Source organism: Hyperolius riggenbachi, chromosome 9 (genome assembly GCF_040937935.1).
Source record: "Hyperolius riggenbachi isolate aHypRig1 chromosome 9, aHypRig1.pri, whole genome shotgun sequence".
NCBI lineage: Eukaryota > Metazoa > Chordata > Amphibia > Anura > Hyperoliidae > Hyperolius > Hyperolius riggenbachi.
This window is the reverse complement of record NC_090654.1, coordinates 33,098,867-33,113,389: the sequence shown is the minus strand read 5'-3', so window position 1 is coordinate 33,113,389 and position 14,523 is coordinate 33,098,867. Positions and strand designations below refer to the sequence as shown.

Genomic DNA, 14,523 nt, shown 5'->3' with positions numbered 1-14,523 from the left:
TTTAAAAATAGATTTTCTCAAAAACTACAAGGTCTTTTTCAAAAAAAGTTCAGACTTGTTCCCGCATAATCAAATTTAGCATTTTTGGGTCGTTCGTAAGTCGGGGACTACCTGTATTGGACTTTTGGGGAGTAGGAGTTTGGTGTTAGAGTGGTGAGAGGTTTCTGAGTTGGGTAGGGTGAAGTCTTTATGAACAATGTCAATCTTAGGACTCACCTGGTTGGATGTGGTGGCTGTTCCTGCGGAGGTGATGGTGCGCTTTGCTCGCATTAAGTCTGTTCCACGGCTGGTCTTCTTTTCATCCCCACCCTCCGGCGTATCCGTTACATCCCAAACAATGAGGTCTGTGCCTCTCAGGTGTCACAATGTCTTATTTCCATCCCACCATTGTGGACCTCGGACCTATCACCCGGGAGACAACAGAAACCAGACTCTGAATGTCTAGAGAATCGCCTGGGATGCCAGTCACCGGTCTCTAATGTGTCTTGTCTTTAATTAGAGCTATATGATCGGGAGAGAAATGAATTGCCCCATACAGAGTGCTTAATTGAGCTAATTGTCTAAATAACGGTGGCCCAACTAAGAACGGATCATCCATACTGATCATTGTCATCGGCAAACCAAGTAATCCAAAGGAAGAGGTCACTGCAACCACTGCACCTACTGTGATCGGAAGCAGAACACCAATGAGCCAGGTATATGTTGGAGAGAAGAATTCCGCTGCACCGATCTCCGGATAAAAGTGTGAAGAATAGCGGAGATGCCGCCACAGAGACTAGAGGCATGGCGGCTATCTCCGCGTATCAGCCGGCGGCCTCTGCTCAAGTTATGCCTGGTCCTTCCATTGCTCACAGGTTAAGGGCTACGCGCGCGCGAACAGAGCGACAGGACCTGTATGCAGCTAAGGGGGTTCAGCTGATCCTGCGGTCAGCTGACTCCAACGGGCATCCGGATTGGCTGAGGGATGGGGGCGGCGCTGGGTATTAGAGCAGGCCTGTCAGTAGCTCCGCGTCTGCTGTTGCGTATGCTATATTGTGTTAGCTCTCAGACCTCAGTCAGTTCCCAAAGTGTGTTAGAACCAGCCGGAGGTGGGAATTCACACTTAGCTAGATTCTGTTGATAGCTTTAAAGTACTAGTGCATTGTTTATTTGTTATGACCTATTGCTTCCTCTGACTATTATTCCGTTTGTCGATTCTATACCTCAATCTATCTGATTCATGTTGCCGACCCAGCCTGTCCCTGACGTTGAATCAGTCTTCCGATTCTGTACTTTGTCTGTCCGCTCGTTGCCAAACTCTGCCTGTCTGACCACTCTACCCGCACTGGTGGGCCCTGCCATTAGTGAGGGAAATCAGTTTTCTGCACCAATCTCCTAGGTGTAGGATACTGCCTTCTAGTCAGGATACCTGCTCCTCAGGTATCCTAGGCTGCAGTATTATTTGAGTCGCTTGCCATTAGGCTGCAGTACTATCTGTGTCACTTGCCATCAGGCTGCAGTACTATCTGTGTCACTCGCCATTAGGCTGCAGTACTATCTGTGTCACTTACTAGGCTGCAGTACTGTCTGTCTCACTCTAGCCTAGGCTGCAGTAACGCCTGAATCAAACCGGGCTTCAGCACCTATTGTATCAACTACTCCTAGGCTGCAAGACAGTCCGCTCTATCCGTCCTTCAAGAGAGCTTGAGTTCAGCTCTACTGTGGTTCTCTCCTTATACTGTGCACCAAACACTACCGGTCTGCAGTACACTCTGAATCACTTGCTCCTTAGGTGATCAGTTATCCAGCAGTGTTGTATTATCCACATTAGCCCTCTTGCCTGCAGTACTGTCTGATTCACCCCGCCATTAGGTGAGCATCAGCTGCAGGCTGAGTCACCCAATCCTCGGGTAGGCTCTTTCATCTGAATTACTGTTACACCTAAACACGATCCTCCACTGGTTGTCACGTGTCAGGCTATACTAGTATTATTGGTGATTCTGCAGATCACCATATAATCAGGTATAGCATCTGTATTATTGGTGATACTGCCGATCACCAATAATCAGAATTATCTGTGTTGCTGACACCAATCGTTACAGAACAGCAGACCAAACACTAAGCAGCCAGGTTGAAGTCCTGATTACAGTGGTGAATAACCTCACCGGGGTGATTAATACCCAACAGACTCCGATCACTCAACTGTCTGGGACAGTCAGGACACTTCAAACGGCTGTCGATAAAGTGCGATCCCCTCCAGTTACTGATTTACGCATGGCAGTACCTGAGAAGTTCTCAGGGCATAGATCAGATTTTCAGAATTTCAGGAATCGTGTGTTGTCCTATTTTGAGCTGAGGCCTAACTTATCTGGAACAGAGAGCCAGAGGATAACGTTTATTAAAACTCTGTTGACAGGAGACTCGCAGACATGGGCATATAGTCTTCAGTCAGATCATCAGGCATTATCTTCGGTTCAGGAATTTTTTAAAGCTATGGCCGTAATATATGACGATCTGGACGTGGCAATTACTGCTGAGAGGAAGTTAAAGACCCTCAGACAGGGTCGTAATCCGGTAGAGATTTATGTGGCAGAGTTTAGGAAGTGGGCTGTATCAGCTAGATGGGGAACGTATGCATTATTAGACTGTTTTCTGTCAGGATTATCAGATGCGGTCTCTGATCTGATGTTGGGACATCCCGAGCCCAAGTCCATTGACGATGCGATCTCTCTGGCTGTGCGAGTAGATCGCGGTCTACGATATCAAAAACAGACCCGTGGGAAGCTTGTTGTAAGATCAGTCTCCTATGCTTTCTCTCCACCCTTGTCATCTGCAGACGAGCCGATGCAAATCGGACATTCTAGATTGACGCAAGTGGAAAAGAATTGCAGGAAGTCAGAGGGACTATGTCTATACTGTGCGGAGCAGGGTCACGTGGTCCAGAATTGTCCTAAGAAGTCGGGAAACGCTGCCGCCTAGGAGTAGTCAGATGTAATACCCTAGGCGAGCAGTCAATACCTCTAAACAATAATCGTTTACTCCTTCCCTGCTCCATCACTTGGGAAGGTCAGACCATGGCTACGGAGGCCTTCGTAGACTTTGGTTCTGCAGCCAATTTTATAGATTTAAATTTCGTGAAAAAATTGGGAATTCCACTGCTCCCTTTAGACCGGTAGATTGTGGTCACAGCAGTTGATGACTCTCCGCTACAGTGTAGACAACCTCTTTCTCAGACTCCCTTACTGACTTGTAACATAGGGGTCTTACATAAGGAGGAATTACAGTTCTTTGTCCTGCATATGGCCACCTCTACCATCATACTTGGTATGCCCTGGTTGCAACTCCACTCCCCTCAGATCGACTGGGCGTCAGGTCAACTACAAAGCTGGTCTACCCATTGTCGTCATCATTGTTTGGAGAGGGTTGCTGTTTGCGCTACCAAGATTCAGGTAAAAGGGGTACCAGTGTAGTATGCAGAGTTTGCGGATGTATTCTGCCCCAAGTCTGCGGATAAACTTCCGCCTCACAGGAGTTACGATTGTCCTATAGAATTAAGAGCTGGTTGTATGCCCCCTAGAGGCCATCTTTACAATTTGTCTGGGCCTGAGAAACTGGCAATGCAAGAATACATTAAAGAGAATTTAGCCAAAGGCTTTATTCGTCCGTCCCGGTCACCGGCTGGGGCTGGATTCTTTTTTGTACAGAAGAAGGATGGAGGCCTTAGGCCCTGTATTGACTACAGAGGTCTAAACAAAATCACGGTGAAAAATCGGTACTCATTACCTTTGATAGACGAATTGTTCACTCAAGTTACCAATGCCAGTATCTTTTCCAAACTAGACCTGCGAGGGGCATACAACCTTGTACGTATTAGGGATGGAAGACGGCGTTCAACACGCCCGACGGGCATTACGAATATCTAGTTATGCCCTTCGGGTTGTGTAATGCCCCTGCCGTCTTCCAGGAGTTAATTAATGAAGTTTTTCGGGAGGTCTTGGGAAAATTTGTACTTGTGTATCTGGATGATATACTAATTTTCTTAGCTAATCTGACAGAACACCGAAAGCATGTCAAATTTGTTCTTCAGAAATTAAGGCAAAATTCGCTTTATGCCAAGTTGGAAAAATGCCTCTTTGAAGTCACAGAGGTGCCATTCTTGGGATACATCATTTCCACTTCCGGACTTTTAATGGATCCCGAGAAAGTCTCTGCTGTTTTGGAGTAGAGTTGGGCCGAACGGTTCGCCTGCGAACGGTTCCATGCGAACTTCCGTGGTTCACGTTCGCGTCCCGCAGGCGAACGTTTGCGGAAGTTCGGTTCGCCCCATAATGCACCATGGAGGGTCAACTTTGACCCTCTACATCACAGTCAGCAGGCCCAGTGTAGCCAATTAGGCTACACTAGCCCCTGGAGCCCCACCCCCCTTATATAAGGCAGGCAGCGGCGGCCATTACGGTCACTCGTGTGCCTGCATTAGTGAGAGTAGGGTGAGCTGCTGCAGACTGTTTCTCATAGTGAAAGATTAGTTAGGCTTAGCTTGTTCCTGGCTGCATACCTGTTCTGTGAACCCACCACTGCATACCTGTTCTGTGAACCCACCACTGCATACTTGTTCATTGAACCCACCACTGCATACCTGTTCAGTGAACCCACCACTGCATACCTATTCAGTGAACCTGCCACTGCATACCTGTTCTGTAAACCCACCACTGCATACCTGTTCTGTGAACCCACCACTGCATACCTGATCAGTGAACCCACCACTGCATACCTGTTGTGTTCAGTGAACCCGACACTGCATACCTGTTCTGTTTAGTGGACCCACCACTGTATACCTGTTCAGTGAACCCGCCACTGCATACCTGTTGTGTTCAGTGAACCTGCCACTGCATACCTGTTCTGTGAACCCGCCACTGCATACCTGTTCTGTGAACCCACCACTGCATACCTGTACTGTGAACTCACCACTGCATACCTGTTCAGTGAACCCACCACTGCATACCTGTTCAGTGAACCCACCACTGCATACCTGTTCAGTGAACCTGCCACTGCATACCTGTTCAGTGAACCTGCCACTGCATACCTGTTCTGTGAACCCACCACTGCATACCTGTTCTGTGAACCCACCACTGCATACCTGTTCAGTGAACCCACCACTGCATACCTGTTGTGTTCAGTGAACCCGCCACTGCATACCTGTTCTGTTTAGTGGACCCACCACTGTATACCTGTTCAGTGAACCCGCCACTGCATACCTGTTGTGTTCAGTGAACCCGCCACTGCATACCTGTTCTGTTCAGTGGACCCGCCACTGCATACCTGTTCAGTGAACCCGCCACTGCATACCTGTTGTGTTCAGTGAACCTGCCACTGCATACCTGTTCAGTGAACCCGCCACTGCATACCTGTTCTGTTCAGTGGACCCGCCACTGTATACCTGTTCTGTTCAGTGAACCCGCCACTGTATACCTGTTCAGTGAACCCGCCACTGCATACCTGTTGTGTTCAGTGAACCCGCCACTGTATACCTGTTCTGTTCAGTGAACCCGCCACTGCATACCTGTTGTGTTCAGTGAACCCGCCACTGTATACCTGTACTGTTCAGTGAACCCGCCACTGTATACCTGTTAGTGCGCATACCTGTGCAGTTAAGTGAACCCACCTACCTACGTGAGTGCACGCAGTGTGATATACCACTCCGTGCATACCCGATATGGACAAAACAGGTAAAGGAAGAGGTAGTGCCAGAGCCAGAGGAAGGCCACCCGGCAGGTCTGCGCGAGGTCGTGTAAATGTAATTTCGTGTGGACCTGGCCCACAGTACAGTGCTCGGAAGAAAGCACGTCCCATCACCTCCCAAGATTGTCAGGACGTGGTTGAGTATTTAGCGACACAGAACACCTCATCTTGCTCAGCCACCAGCGCTACTACTAGCACCACTTCCACTGCATTTGACACTTCGCAAGAATTATTTAGTGTTGAAATCACTGATGCACAGCCATTGTTGTTACAGCCAGCTGAATTTTCACCAGCTCATATGTCTGAGTTACGCGGCAACACTATGGATGTAACGTGTAAGGAGGATGAAGGACCTACTGATGGTGCATGTTTGGATTTTTCTGAGGCAAGCGAAGCTGGGCAAGATGATTACGATGATGACGATGATAGGGATCCTCTGTATGTTCCCAATAGAGGAGATGAAGAGGGGGACAGTTCAGAGAGGGAGTCAGAGAGTAGTAGGAGGAGAGAAGCCACCTATGTACAGCCAGCCAACTTGCCCTTCAGCATCAGCACCTGAGGTCCCCATAGTGCCCACATCCCAGGGTGGCTCAGCGGTGTGGAAATTTTTTAATGTGTGTGCCTCAGAATGGAGCAAAGCCATCTGTTCGCTCTGCCAACAAAAATTGAGCCGTGGAAAGACCAACACTCACGTAGGGACAAGTGCCTTACGAAGGCACCTGGAGAAAAGGCACAAACAGCAATGGGATGGCCACCTGAGCAAAAGCAGCAGCAGCACACAAAAGAAAAGTCACCCTCCTTCTCCTCTTCCTCCTTCAGGTGCATCATCTGCTTCTGCCGCTTTCTCCCTTCCACCTTCACAGGCACCCTCCTCCACTCCGCCTCTGCCCTTGAGCGCTTCCTGCTCCTCTGCCCACAGCAGCAGTCAGGTGTCCGTGAAGGAAATGTTTGAGCGGAAGAAGCCAATTTCGGCCAGTCACCCCCTTGCCCGGCGTCTGACAGCTGGCGTGGCGGAACTGTTAGCTCGCCAGCTGTTACCATACCGGCTGGTGGACTCTGAGGTCTTCCGTAAATTTGTGGCCATCGGAACACCGCAGTGGAAGATGCCAGGCCGCACTTATTTTTCGAGAAAGGCCATACCCCAACTGCACCGTGAAGTTGAGAGGCAAGTGGTGTCATCTCTTGCGAAGAGCGTTGGGTCAAGGGTCCACCTGACCACGGATGCCTGGTCTGCCAAGCACGGGCAGGGCCGCTACATTACGTACACAGCCCATTGGGTCAACCTGGTGGTGAACGATGGCAAGCAGGACGCAGCGGACCAAATTGTGACACCTCCACGGCTTGCAGGCAGGCCTCCTGCCACCTCCTCTCCTCCTGCTACATGCTCTTCGCTGTCCTCCTCCTCCTTGGCTGAGTGGCAGTTCTCCTCTCCAGCTACACAGCCCCAGCTCCGCAGGGCCTATGCTGCATGCCAGGTACGACGGTGTCACGCCATCTTAGACATGTCTTGTCTCAAAGCGGAGAGTCACACTGGAGCAGCTCTCCTGGCTGCTCTTAAGAAACAGGCGGATGAGTGGCTGACCCCGCACCACCTGGAGATAGGCAACGTGGTGTGCGACAACGGCAGCAATCTGCTTGCCGCTTTGCATATGGGGAAGCTGACACACATACCCTGCATGGCATATGTCATGAATCAAGTTGTTCAAAGATTTGTGGCAAAGTACCCTGGCTTAGCGGATGTCCTGAAGCAGGCCAGGAAGTTCTGTGGGCATTTGAGGCGGTCTTACACAGCCATGGCACGCTTTGCGGAAATTCAGCGGAAAAACAACATGCCGGTGAGACGCCTGGTTTGCGATAGCCCGACTCGCTGGAATTCGACCCTGCTCATGTTCTCCCGCCTGCTAGAACAGAAGAAAGCCGTCACCCAGTACCTCTACAACTACAGTAGAATGAAACAGTCTGGGAAGATGGGGATGTTCTGGTCCGACAACTGGACACTGATGAAAAATGCATGCAGGCTCATGCGGCCGTTTGAGGAGGTGACCAACCTGGTGAGCCGCAGTGAGGGCACCATCAGCGACTTAATTCCCTACGCTTACTTCTTGGAGCGTGCTGTGCGTAGAGTGGCGGATGAAGCTGCGAATGAGCGTGACCAGGAACCGTTACGGCAGGAACAGGCATGGGACCAATTTTCATCAGACCCAGCTGTTTCCTCAACATCTGCGGCAGCACAGAGGGGGGAGGAGGAGGAAGAAGAGAAGTCGTGTGCAGAAGACGAGTCAGACTCAGAGGATGATGGGCAAGGTGTTTCTTTGGGGGAGGAGGAGGAGGAGGGGACGGCGGCAGGAGAACAACCGCAGCAGGCGTCGCAGGGGGCTTGTGCTGCTCAACCTTCCCGTGGTATTGTTCGCGGCTGGGGGGAGGAGGTTGACTTATGTGACGTCACTGAGGAAGAGCAAGAGGAGATGGAGGGTACTGGATCCGACTTTGTGCAGATGTCGTCTTTTATGCTGTCCTGCCTGTTGAGGGACCCCCGTATAAAAAACCTCAAGAGGAATGAGCTGTACTGGGTGGCCACACTACTAGACCCTCGGTACAGGCACAAAGTGGCGGACCTGTTACCAACTCACCTGAAGGTGGAAAGGATGCAGCACATGCAGAACCAGCTGTCAACTATGCTTTACAATGCCTTTAAGGGTGATGTGACAGCACAACGCCAGCAAGGTACCACTGCCACTAATCCTCCTCCCGTGTTCACGCAGTCAAAGACAGGACGCTCCAGCGATCTCATGGTGATGTCGGACATGCGGACGTTCTTTAGTCCAACGCCTCGCCGTAGCCCTTCCGGATCCACCCTCCACCAACGCCTGGAACGGCAGGTAGCCGACTACCTGGCCTTAAGTGTGGATGTAGACACTGCTGTGAACAGCGATGAGGAACCCTTGAACTACTGGGTGCGCAGGCTTGACCTGTGGCCAGAGCTGTCCCAATTTGCCATCCAACTTCTCTCCTGCCCTGCCGCAAGCGTCCTGTCAGAAAGGACCTTCAGCGCAGCTGGAGGCATTGTCACTGAGAAGAGAAGTCGCCTAAGTCACAAAAGTGTTAAGTACCTCACCTTTATCAAAATGAATGAGGCATGGATCCCGGAGGGCTGCTGCCCGCCCCAAGACTAAGTCAGTCCCCGCACACACAGCATCTCTGCCTGCACGCCGTGTGACTGGCTGCCTGGCCTGCCCCAAGAAGACTAAGTCGCTCCCAGTCCCTCCACACAGCATGTCTGCCTGCAGGCCGCTTGACTACCTTCTCCGCCACCACCAACAGGGTCCGGGACTCCAGGCGGATTGCTGAATTTTTTAGGCCGCTGCTACCAGCGGCCGCTGTAATAAATTTTCTGGTGCGTGTACATGACTGCCTAATTTTTCTGGCTGCACTGCGGGCAGCTGCAACAACAAAAGAAAAGGCATGTACATGCGCCCATTCCCCTTCATGATCATTACCTTGCCGTGGTGAAGGGGCTTGCGTATCACAATGAAGCAATGACCGGCGCCTAGATGAGTGTCTCGGGGGGCACACAAAAGATAATAAGGTCGTTGCTTCATTGTGGTCAGACCAAATTTGATCAGCTGGACAGTCACTGTTCTGTCATTCAGCTACATCAGCCAGGCGACCATATGGGCTGTAAAGCCACCAAAACCTGCACTCTCACCATGGTGCGCACCAGTCCAGCACGGCCGTCACTACACAAACAGCTGTTTGCGGTACGTTACACAGTGAGTTTGGTGTGTCAGTGTGAAGCAGTACTCTACACTCCCTGATTGATGTATACACATGCAAGATGTTTTAAAGCACTTTAGGCCTGTCATTTAGCATTCAATGTGATTTCTGCCCTTAAAACGCTGCTTTGCGTCAAATCCAGATTTTTCCCGGGGACGTTTGGCGTGTATCCCACTCCGCCATGCCCCCCTCCAGGTGTTAGACCCCTTGAAACATCTTTTCCATCACTTTTGTGGCTAGCAGAATTTTTTTTTTCCAAAGTTCGCCTCCCCATTGAAGTCTATTGCGGTTCGCGAACTTTTCCGCGAACCGAACGTTCCGCGGAAGTTCGCGAACCCGGTTCGCGAACCTAAAATCGGAGGTTCGGCCCAACTCTATTTTGGAGTGGCCTCAACCTGTGGGACTGAAGGCACTCCAGAGATTCATTGGCTTTGCCAACTACTACAGGAAATTCATCAAGGGTTTCTCCTCAGTAGTGTCACCCCTCACTAGTCTTACCAAGAAAGGGGCTGACCCATATCATTGGTCGAAAGAAGCTCAAGCAGCCTTTGCCACTTTGAAAAAATTGTTTTGCTCCGCCCCCATCATGAGACATGTGGACGTCACCTTCCCCTTTTATTGTGGAAGTTGATGCATCTGAAATAGGGGTCGGGGCTGTGCTGTCTCAGCGTTCTGGTCTTCAGGGCAAGCTGCACCCGTGTGCTTTCTTTTCACGTAGGTTCTCTCCGGCAGAGAGGAACTACGATGTTGGTAATCGGGAGCTTTTGGCCATCAAATTAGCCTTTGAAGAATGGCGCCATTGGCTGGAAGGGGCAGAACATACAATTACGGTTTATACAGATCATAAGAACCTGGAGTACATCGAAGGGGCCAAGAGGCTTAGTCCTCGACAGGCCCGTTGGTCTTTATTCTTTTCAAGGTTCAGATTCATTATCACTATTCATATTATATTATTCATTATTCATTAACACACCAGGGAGCAAGAACGTTAAAGCTGATGCTCTGTCTAGGTGTTTTGAGCCTGAGACAGCCCAGCCCACAACTCCTGAGTCCATTCTACCTCAGAAGGTAGTGTTGGCAGCTACCGAGACCTGGGAGGACTGGGCAGCTACCCTGGCTCCGTATCATCAAGATATCCCAGAGGGGAAACCTGACGGGGTGATGTTTGTACCACTTCCCTTCCGACTACAACTATTCCATACCCATAAGAATGCTGGGCACCCAGGGGCTACTCAAACTCAGGATCTTTTAGCTAGATGTGTATGGTGGCCTTCGCTGGCTTCTGATTGTAAGGAGTTTGTGAGAGAATGTTCAGTTTGTGCTAGAAACAAACCCTCCCGCCAGGCTCCAGTTGGCACGTTACAACCTCTACCAGTGCCAAATGAGTTTGGACTCATTTGTCAATGGACTTTGTAGGGGAACTCCCTAGGTCTAAGGGTAAAACGGTCATTTGGGTGGTAGTAGATAGGTTCAGCAAGATGGCTCATTTCGTCCCTCTGAAAGGACTCCACTCGGCCCAAGAATTAGCAGAGATCTCTTCGTTCAGCACATCTTCCGGCTGCATGGCATTCCGGAGAATGTGGTGTCAGATAGGGGAGTCCAGTTTGTGTCGAAATTTTGGAGAGCCTTCTGCCATCAGTTGGGTATGGACCTATCTTTCTCATCAGGCTACCATCCACAGACCAATGGCCAGACCGAAAGACTTAACCAGTCCCTTGAACAATTCCTCAGGTGTTATGTGGCAGATGCACAATCAGATTGGGTAAAATTCCTGCTGTTCGCAGAGTTCGCACATAATAACCTGAAGAGTTCCTCTTCAGGGTTTTCCCCGTTTCAGGTGGTATCGGGAAAATCTCCCAAGTTTTCTCCTTTACCGGTGGCATCTTCCCCTTTCCCGGCTCTGGGGGATTGGCAAAGGGCATTAAAGGAGATTTGGAATTTAGTTAAAGGAAAGGTTCAGGGAGGGTGGGTAAAAAATAAAAATCAATTTCCACTTACCTGGGGCTTCCTCCAGCCCGTGGCAGGCAGGAGGTGCCCTCGCCGCCGCTCCGCAGGCTCCCGGTGGTCTTCGGTGGCCCACCCGACCTGGCCAGGCCGGCTGCCAAGTCGGGCTCTTCTGCGCTCCAAGGCCCGGAACTTCTGCGTCCCATGCCGGCGCTCTGACGTCATCGGACGTCCTCCGGGCTGTGCTGCGTAGGCGCAGTAGTTCTGCGCCTGCACAGTAGAGCCCGGAGGACGTCCGATGACGTCAGAGCGCCGGCGTGGGACGCAGAAGTTCCGGGCCTTGGAGCGCAGAAGAGCCCGACCTGGCAGCCGGCCTGGCCAGGTCGGGTGGGCCACCGGAGACCACCGGGAGCCTGCGGAGCGGCGGCGAGGGCACCTCCTGCCTGCCATGGGCTGGAGGAAGCCCCAGGTAAGTGGAAATTGATTTTTATTTTTTACCCACCCTCCCTGAACCTTCCCTTTAACCTCCTTGGCGGTATGAAAAATACCGCCAGGAGGGAGCGCAGCAGTTTTTAAAAAAAAAAAATTTTTTTAATCATGTAGCGAGCCGAGGGCTCGCTACATGATAGCCGCTGCTGAGCGGCATCCCCCCGCCCGCTTCGATCGCCTTCGGCGATCTCCGATCAGGAAATCCCGTTCATAGAACGGGATTTCCTGGAGGGCTTCCCCGTCGCCATGGCGACGGGGCAGGATGACGTCACCGACGTCACTGACGTCGGGACGTCATTGGGAGTCCCGGGCCACCCCTCGGCGCTGCCTGGCACTGATTGGCCTGGCAGCGCTGGGGTCTGGGGGGGGGGGGGGACCCGCGCCGCAGCAGATAGCGGCGATCGGGCAGGGGCCGGCGGCGATCAGAGTGCTGGCGCAGCTAGCAAAGTGCTAGCTGCGTCCAGCAAAAAAAAAATTATGAAAATCGGCCCAGCAGGGCCTGAGCGGCACCCTCCGGCGGCTTACCCCGTGTCACACACGGGGTTACCGCCAAGGAGGTTAAGAGGAATTTGGGGAAGGTGTTTCAGTCTCAGAAAAAACAGGCACACAAGAAACGCTCTGTCGAGTGGAAGTTTTCCCCAGGGGACATGGCGTGGGTTTCGACTCGGCATTTGGCATTGAAACAACCGTCACCCAAGTTAGGACCTAGGTTTATTGGCCCATATCCTGTCACAAAAAAGATTAATGATGTCACATATGCAATTGATCTCCCAACCAGCATGAGAGGTGTGAGATCGTTCCATGTGTCTCTTTTGAAGCCGGCTGTGCACGTGGATTCCTCTCCCCCCCTCCCCCCCTTTTGTGATGGTTGATGATCAACCCGAGTATGAGATCGAGAAGATTTTGGATTCTCGATTAGTGCAGAATTCTGTGCAGTACCTGGTCCATTGGAAAGGATATGGACTGGAGGAGAGAACTTGGGTGCCGAGTTGTCGCATGCATGCTGAGGAGTTGAGGAGAGAATTTCATAAATTGCACCCGGAGAAGCCGGGTGGGAAGTGTCCGGAGTCCACTCCTCAGGGGGGTACTGTGAAAAATGGCGGAGATGCCGCCGCAGAGACTAGCGGCAGGGCGGCTATCTCCGCGTATCAGCCGGCGGCCTCTGCTGCGCGGTCAAATGCTCAAGTTATGCCTGGTCCTTCCATTGCTCACAGGTTAAGGGCTTTGCGCGAGCAGAGCGACAGGACCTTTATGCAGCTAAGAGGGGGGTCAGCTGATCCTGCGGTCAGCTGACTCCAGCGGGCATCCGGATTGGCTGAGGGATGGGGGCGGCGCTGGGTATATATAGAGCAGGCCTGTCAGTAGTTCCGTGTCTGCTGTTGCGTATGCTATATTGTGTTAGCTCTCAGACCTCAGTCAGTTCCCAAAGTGTGTTAGAACCAGCCGGAGGTGGGAATTCACACTTAGCTAGATTCTGTTGATAGCTTTAAAGTACTAGTGCATTGTTTATTTGTTATGACATTGCTTCCTCTGACTATTCTTCCGTTTGTCGATTCTGTACCTCAATCTATCTGATTCACGTTGCCGACCCAGCCTGTCCCTGATGTTAAATCAGTCTTCCGATTCTGTACTTTGTCTGTCCGCTCGTTGCCAAACTCTGCCTGTCTGACCACTCTACCCGCACTGGTGGGCCCTGCCACCAGTGAGGGAAATAAGTTTTCTGCACCAATCTCCTAGGTGTAGGATACTGCCTTCTAGTCAGGATACCTGCTCCTCAGGTATCCTAGGCTGCAGTATTATCCGTGACGCTTGCCATTAGGCTGCAGTACTATCTGTATCACTTGCCATTAGGCTGCAGTACTATCTGTGTCACTCGCCATTAGGCTGCAGTACTATCTGTGTCACTTACTAGGCTGCAGTACTGTCTGTCTCACTCTAGCCCAGGCTGCAGTAACGCCTGAATCAAACCGGGCTTCAGCACCTATTGTATCAACTACTCCTAGGCTGCAAGACAGTCCGCTCTATCTGTCCTTCAAGAGAGCTTGAGTTCAGCTCTACTGTGGTTCTCTCCTTATACTGTGCACCAAACACTACCGGTCTGCAGTACACTCTGAATCACTTGCTCCTTAGGTGATCAGGTATCCAGCAGTATTGTATTATCCACATTAGCCCTCTTGCCTGCAGTACTGTCTGATTCACCCCGCCATTAGGTGAGCATCAGCTGCAGGCTGAGTCACACGCTCCTCGGGTAGGCTCTTTCATCTGAACTACTGTTACACCTAAACACGATCCTCCACTGGTTGTCACGTGTCAGGCTATACTAGTATTATTGGTGATTCTGCAGATCACCATATAATCAGGTATAGCATCTGTATTATTGGTGATACTGCAGATCACCAATAATCAGAATTATCTGTGTTGCTGACACCAATCGTTACAAAAAGTCCAATTTTCATTGAGGCATTTGTGGACAGACAGCAATACAGCTCACGTGTATCGGAGCAAACGTATGGCTCCTTAAAGCAGTAGGATCAGCCATACTATGCCAGGGGAAAAACACATATATAAGTAGATAAATACTTGACCTACTTACATAAC

The 14,523-nt window shown here is 51.0% G+C and overlaps 2 protein-coding genes across 3 annotated transcripts in view; one reads left to right on the top strand and one right to left on the bottom strand.

Annotated features, from left to right (window-relative positions):
• S100A13 (S100 calcium binding protein A13) overlaps positions 1 to 14,523 on the top strand; it is a 67,653-nt gene that overhangs the window by 23,605 nt on the left and 29,525 nt on the right. The window lies entirely within an intron of this gene.
• Positions 1 to 14,523, bottom strand: part of S100A1 (S100 calcium binding protein A1) — a 59,640-nt gene that overhangs the window by 15,604 nt on the left and 29,513 nt on the right. The window contains exon 1 of one of the 2 annotated variants that reach the window (XM_068251463.1): positions 217 to 237. The exons of the other annotated variant lie outside the window; for it this stretch is intronic. The gene's annotated coding sequence lies outside the window, so the exon portion shown is untranslated. Of the gene's footprint in view, positions 1 to 216; positions 238 to 14,523 lie in introns of those variants that run through there. 2 annotated transcript variants of the gene reach the window in all.